At 50.7% G+C, this 5,936-nt stretch overlaps 1 long non-coding RNA gene across 1 annotated transcript; it reads right to left on the bottom strand.

The window, feature by feature from the left end:
- Positions 1–1,427: 1,427 nt before the first annotated feature.
- LOC120391469 lies at positions 1,428–5,066 on the bottom strand. Its single transcript, XR_005591344.1, has 3 exons — positions 5,006–5,066; positions 4,375–4,527; positions 1,428–1,547 (listed from the first exon to the last, which is right to left on the bottom strand). It is a non-coding gene; the product is annotated as an uncharacterized LOC120391469 (long non-coding RNA).
- Positions 5,067–5,936: the final 870 nt, after the last annotated feature.

The following is a 5,936-nucleotide window of genomic DNA, read 5'->3' on the forward strand; positions in this document are numbered from 1 at the left end:
GGAGTCATTTCCATTTTGTAGGTAAGTATGTCGAGTGGTCGACTTTTGGTTGTGTTGCAACACATCTTTCAGCTTATCAGAGCATTCTTCCTCTACGCCTTGGAACTAAGAAGGAGCTAAGCCTGGAGGCGGAGGACCCACAGGTTGGGATGAAGGGTCAACCCATTGTTTTGAGAGAGCGGGTGAGTAATGGGCTGAAGAGAAACAGGAGGGCATATTGCCATCTGTGTTAGGTAAGGGAGCCAGACTTGTCATGGTCAAGAAGGGCAATCAGAATAACTCTCGCTTTGTCTCACTGAATTTTCAACAGAACCTTGGATAGAGTAGGAAACTGGGAAAAGATATACAAGTGGGCCCTGTCCCATGGGAAGATGAGGGCAACTGCCAGTGAATGTTTCCCCAGGCTGGCCCTGGAGCAGTAACAAAGACCTTTCTTGTTCCATTAAGTAGTGAAGAGATCCATAGCCAGGGTTCCCCAAAGGGCGGATATATCTTGAAGCACCTCTGAGTTCAGTACACACTCATTGTTGTGACAAAATTCTGACTGAGACTGCTGTCTGTCACATTCTGTATCCCTGGTACATAGACAGCTGAGATGAGCACGTTGTGATGGGTGCATCAATTCCAAATTTGAGTGCTGTCTTGTAAAGGGAGGGAGATCTGGCAGCCCCCTGGCGATTTATACAAAACATACAGGTAATATTAAATCCATCATGACTTTTGTGAGTTGTTTTTGATGAAAAGCAGAAAGTGTGCACAGGCATTCCTGACAGCCCTTAGCCCCAAAAGAGTGATATGGAAGGTCATTTCTGTGGAAGGCCAGTTGTCCTGAACCTTGTGGTTATGTAGGTGAGCTCCCCAGCGTATTAGGGAGACGTGTCCCAGGGTGGTGAATGTGGGTAGCGAGAGGAATGCTCTTGCTTGAACTGCATCAAAGTTGGTGATGATAAAGTCCAGACACTGTACTGTGGTTAATATGCCACTACAGTGAAGAGAACCTTGGAGAATATCCTGTGTGGAGTAGTCTGTACTGATAATGATCCTGCCACAACGGTAAGCAGTAGGAAATCTCCTGTATGATGGTTGTATTGAGATATGGAAATAGGCACCTTGTAGGCTCAGAGCTAGAAATCAATCTCCTTGCTCTAGAGCTGGTCCTAACTGCTGTTAAATAGGGCAAGGTGACTTCTGAGTGGCGTGACAGGTATATAGATGTTGTAAGGTATCATCGTGTAGGCCCTCGACCAGCTCATCAAAAGTGCTTATAAGAGGCAGTTTGAGAGGTCAAAGACTGGGCTGCAGACTGTTCCCACTTTTGAGCCCTGGTCCTCTTACATTGTGGCTCATAACAGCACTGAGATGGTGGGTATTGAGAAGACTGTGACCTGTGGTGTGGTTGAGAGGTATATCTTCTCTTCTGTCCCACTGTCTAGATTCCTAAAGAGTGTAACGTGGTCTGAGAATCCTTCAGGACATGGAGAGAAAATCTGTCTTCTTGGCAAAGAGTTTGGCCCTTCAAACTGGAAGTGTGTAGCTCTTTGGGCAATCTGGAGAGGTGTAGCCAAAAAGAAACCCCACAACCCGCCTCAGTACCACGGTCATGGAGACTGGGCGGGCAGCTGTAACAGCTACACCCAGTGCTGTCTCTAGGACCAGTCTGGCTATTAACTGACCATCTCTAAGAATGGTCTGAATCTGTTCTTTTTGTGTCTCCAGTAATGTTCCAGAAACACATTGGGTTTCCCATAATTAATAAAATTGTATTTGTCCATTACAGTTTGATAATTCATGATTCTAAACAGTAATGTTGATGAATACATCATCTTGCCAAGCCTGATCGAATGGAGTTGACTTGGCATTATATTGCTTACTTCATGCCTTAACCACATCCACTATGATGGAGTTGGGTTGCGGATGTTGAAAACAAAGTCTGCCTCTTTGGGCAGAGATGTAGGGGTTTTGTTGTTTTTATTTTTTTACACTCTGTTGCTGGTTGGTGCAATGGAGGCTGGTGTCTGCCAGATGACTAGTAGGGTCTAGAATCACCTCATTAATTGGGAGGGCAATTCTAGATGACAAGGTGGTGTACAGAATTTCCACCAACTTATGATGTGTATCTCCCACTTCATGTAGGGGAATCTGCAGTTTTTCTGCCATCCCCTTGTTAAGATCCAGAAAGTTCTTAAAATTTTCCCCTAGTGAGGAGGGGTGGGCAGCACAGCCTCATCTGGTAGAGATAAGGAGAAGTGTGCTGGAGGGGTAGTTTCCTCCTTGGGTTCTTTTTCCTGTTTTGAAAAAGCTTCCTCCTGCCCTGGTTCAGGTGCTCTGGACAGACAGGCTGTAGCAAACCATGTGGTGGACTCTCCCTGAGAGACATTGGGGACGGTCGCGATATGTGTGTATACGTCACCCAAGAATTACAATATAGCCTTGTGGGGGAGAGGGAGGAAGGTGAGCATGGGCGGGGGGCTTACCTCAGGGGGCCCGTACCGTGATTGTAGGTTGGCTTGATGGAATTGGGGAGGACCCCTGTAGTGTGATGGTGGGCCACGATGAGGGGCCAGGGAAATGATCACCTCCTGGCTAGTGTCAGACTCATCAGTGGGTAAGGGTGGTGCTTACTGGGGTATTGGCAGTCTACAGCCCGGTGCCAAGAGCGATTCTGGGTGCCGGGATGTGCTCGATACCGGGGTCCTGGTACCAAGTAATGGGGATTGTGGTTCTTCCCCAACCATCAGATCTCCAGGGTACCAGAGCTCATGCAGTACCATGGGTTCATTTGGTACCACGGAGGAGTGTCCAAGGTACATTGTCAGTACCAATAGTTGGGCAAAACTCCCTAAACAAGAGTTTTGTTGCGCCCAGTACAGAAAGTTTGTTGGTGCCTCTATTTTAGAGATGGTATGGTAATTGTCTTTCTCCGGGTACTGAGGCCACAGGTCTCCAGAGCGTAAGCAGAGTCATAATGAGCTCTCCTCTGACATCTGGTGGTGAGCTGTGGAAAAGGACTTCAGGGGCTGATCTTATTTGCATGGGCACACCACCCTGCCTAGCATGATGGGACTGCTTGCCCAAACGGTCACTTTGGCTGTTGCAGGATCCCCAGTCTCTTTGTTATTGGGGCAGGAGTAATAAAGGGTTGTTACTTGTTACCCTAATTATGTGAATCAAGGCCAGTAGAACTGTACTTGGCATTTTATGACAGAGTGACTTGCCCTGAACTAAGGAGCACTCACTAGGCAAAAGCTAATTTTGACTCTACTAGGAGTCTTGTTACATGCTGCAAAGCTGAAATCACTGATACTTAGGTCTAAGCATTAGATCTGCTTTGGGCTGGTGGTGCACCAGCACTGAGGCTCCCCTACTACTAGCTAAAATCATTAAAGAGCTGAAGTTAGTAAGAGCTGAGAGCTGTGTTAAAGTGGCGAGCTGAAGATAAGTTGGTGAGCAGCTAGCAGAGAGGCGTGGATAGCGGAACAGCTGGCAGTGAAGACTGCAGCAGAACCCTACGGAGAGGCATGGCAATCGGCTGTCAACCCAAACAGCGAACCGTGTAAGATGCCCCCCATACCTCCCTGCACTTCCACCCAGGCTGGGAAGTAAACTCTGCAGAGGAACTTTAGAACTCTGAGGGCTGCACTGACCAAGGACAGAAACTGTGGGTGGGGTAACTGTTGGGTTGCTGGACTTAAGACCCTGAGGGGAAAAGGACACTGTCAGACTTATTTGTGGGTGGGTCTTCTGCTCATGGTTTGTGTTAGGAATCCTGTTTGTGATGTTTCCCCAACATAATGCCACATTACCACCCGTAGTGCTCCTGTCCAGTCTGTATCCCACCCCCGAATGCGCTTCCCCTCAGCACTGCTGCCCCCCTACTCAGGACTGCCTGACCCCTCAGTACTGCCCCCCTCCCATTTGGGACCATGTGCCCCCTCAGCATTGCTCTCCCATAAACTCAGAATCGCCTGACCTCTCAGCACTGTCCTGTCCCCCCAGTCCCAACTCAGGGCCACCTGACCCCTCAGCACTGCTCCCCCCCCGCAACTTGGGACCGTGTGCCCCCCTCAGCACTGGTCCCCCCCTCCCAACTCGGGACCGTGCGCCCCCCTCAGCACTGCTGCCCCCCTACTTAGGACTGTGTGCCCCTCAGCATGGCTCCCACCCTCATTCGGGACCGTGAGACCCCCCCCCCCTCAGGATGGCTCACACACGCACACTCAGGACTGTGTGCTTCCCCTCTAGCTCCATTCCCACACACCCCTTAGCACTGTTTCTGCCCCCTTAGGCCTGTGCCCCCCCCAGCACTGCTTCCAGGAACATGGACTCCCCCCACACACACATCACAGCAGCACCAGAGCCACTATTCCCGCTCACCTCAGCAAGGTGCTTCAAGCCATCCCTCTACTCGACGCCCTATAGGCTGAGACCGCTTGTCTGTCTCCTGCTCTCTGCCAATCAGGGTCTCCGCACAGCTTGCCAAGGTGGATTCACTTCAAAGTTCCATGGCTGGGGGGGAGGGGTGTGGAGCTGTAAAGGGTAGTTCATGCCTGTCACTGCCATTGGCCAGCCGCCTGCCACTCCAACACCACCCTACACTGCATAGGTGACTCTGGCTGTCAACCATGTCTTTTCAGTGAGTCTATTGGATGCTGTCATGGGGCAGGACTCACCCTGCGGCGCCTCCTGCTGAGTGTTAGTGTTTCCAGCCTCCGGAGCGCCCTCCACAGGCCAGTGTCTCACTTGCCACTGGGCCTGAGTCCCTCCTGGACTCTGGTGCCCCTTTCAGGCTGGGGTGCTGCCCTCTGGCAGTATCCTCACAGATCTTCCCAGGGAACCCCCTACCCCCTCTATCCCCACCTCGCCTCAGTCTATGGCCACTGCCAGTCATCCGTTAGCCCCCCTTCACTGGGGCAGACTGCAGTGTAAAGGCCACTCATCATAGGCAAGGGGGGGTTGGACCTGCTGCCTCTGCCTACCATTGGGCTGCCCTCAGCAACCCCAGTACCTTTCTTTGGCCTTTAACGAGGCCTGCAGCCTGGGGGGTTTCCAGGCTGGAGCTCTCCAGCTCCTCTGGCCTTCCCCCAGCTCTGCTCCAGTCTAGGTATCCTGCTCTGCAGCCAGGCCCATCCCTCTCAACATCTAGAGAGAGACTCTCAAGTGCCTGGCTCACAGCCCTTTTATAGGGCCAGCTGTGGCCTGATTGGGGCATGGCCTCAGCTGTGGCTGCTTCCCCAGTCAGCCTTTCCTTTCCCAGCTGTAGCCCTCTCCAGGACAGCTTTTACCCCTGTTCCTCAGGAGGCGGTCAGCCCTACACTACAGATGCCCTGGATAGAGGCAGGGTTTATAGCTCCTGCTGCTACACAACTTCCCTTTGGCTTCCTCTTTGTTTGTGTGGGACACACCCACCTGGCCTCCACTTTATTTTAAAAGAGATAGAAGCCCGGAGGTATTGGTTCCCAGGGCCCAATTCCCCCAGGGTGAGGATGCAAGGCCCATGTCCCCCATCACCTCAGCAACACGCCTTCCCGTACTCAACACTCCATAGGCTGCAACCCCTGCCCATCTCCGTCCCATTCTCTTCCAGTCATAATCCTTCCTATGATTAGTTGTCAGGGCTCAATAGAGTGAAACAATTCATTATTAATTGAGTCCCATATAAGCCACTTCATTATCTTGATGGCAAGCTGATAGGCTTATAATTACCCAGGTTATCCCGTTTACCCTTTTTAAAAATTGGCACAACCTTAGCTTTTTTCCAGTCTTCTGGAAGTTCCCCAATGTCCAAGATTTTTTGAAAAATCAATATTAACATTCCAATGAGCTCCTCGGCCAGCTCTTTTAAAACTCTTGTATGCAAGTTATCTAGACCTGCTTATTTAGAAATGCCTAATTTTAGTAGCTTCTGTTTAAACATCCTCCTTGGGCACTAGTGGAAT

Source organism: Mauremys reevesii, linkage group 25 (assembly GCF_016161935.1).
Source record: "Mauremys reevesii isolate NIE-2019 linkage group 25, ASM1616193v1, whole genome shotgun sequence".
NCBI lineage: Eukaryota > Metazoa > Chordata > Testudines > Geoemydidae > Mauremys > Mauremys reevesii.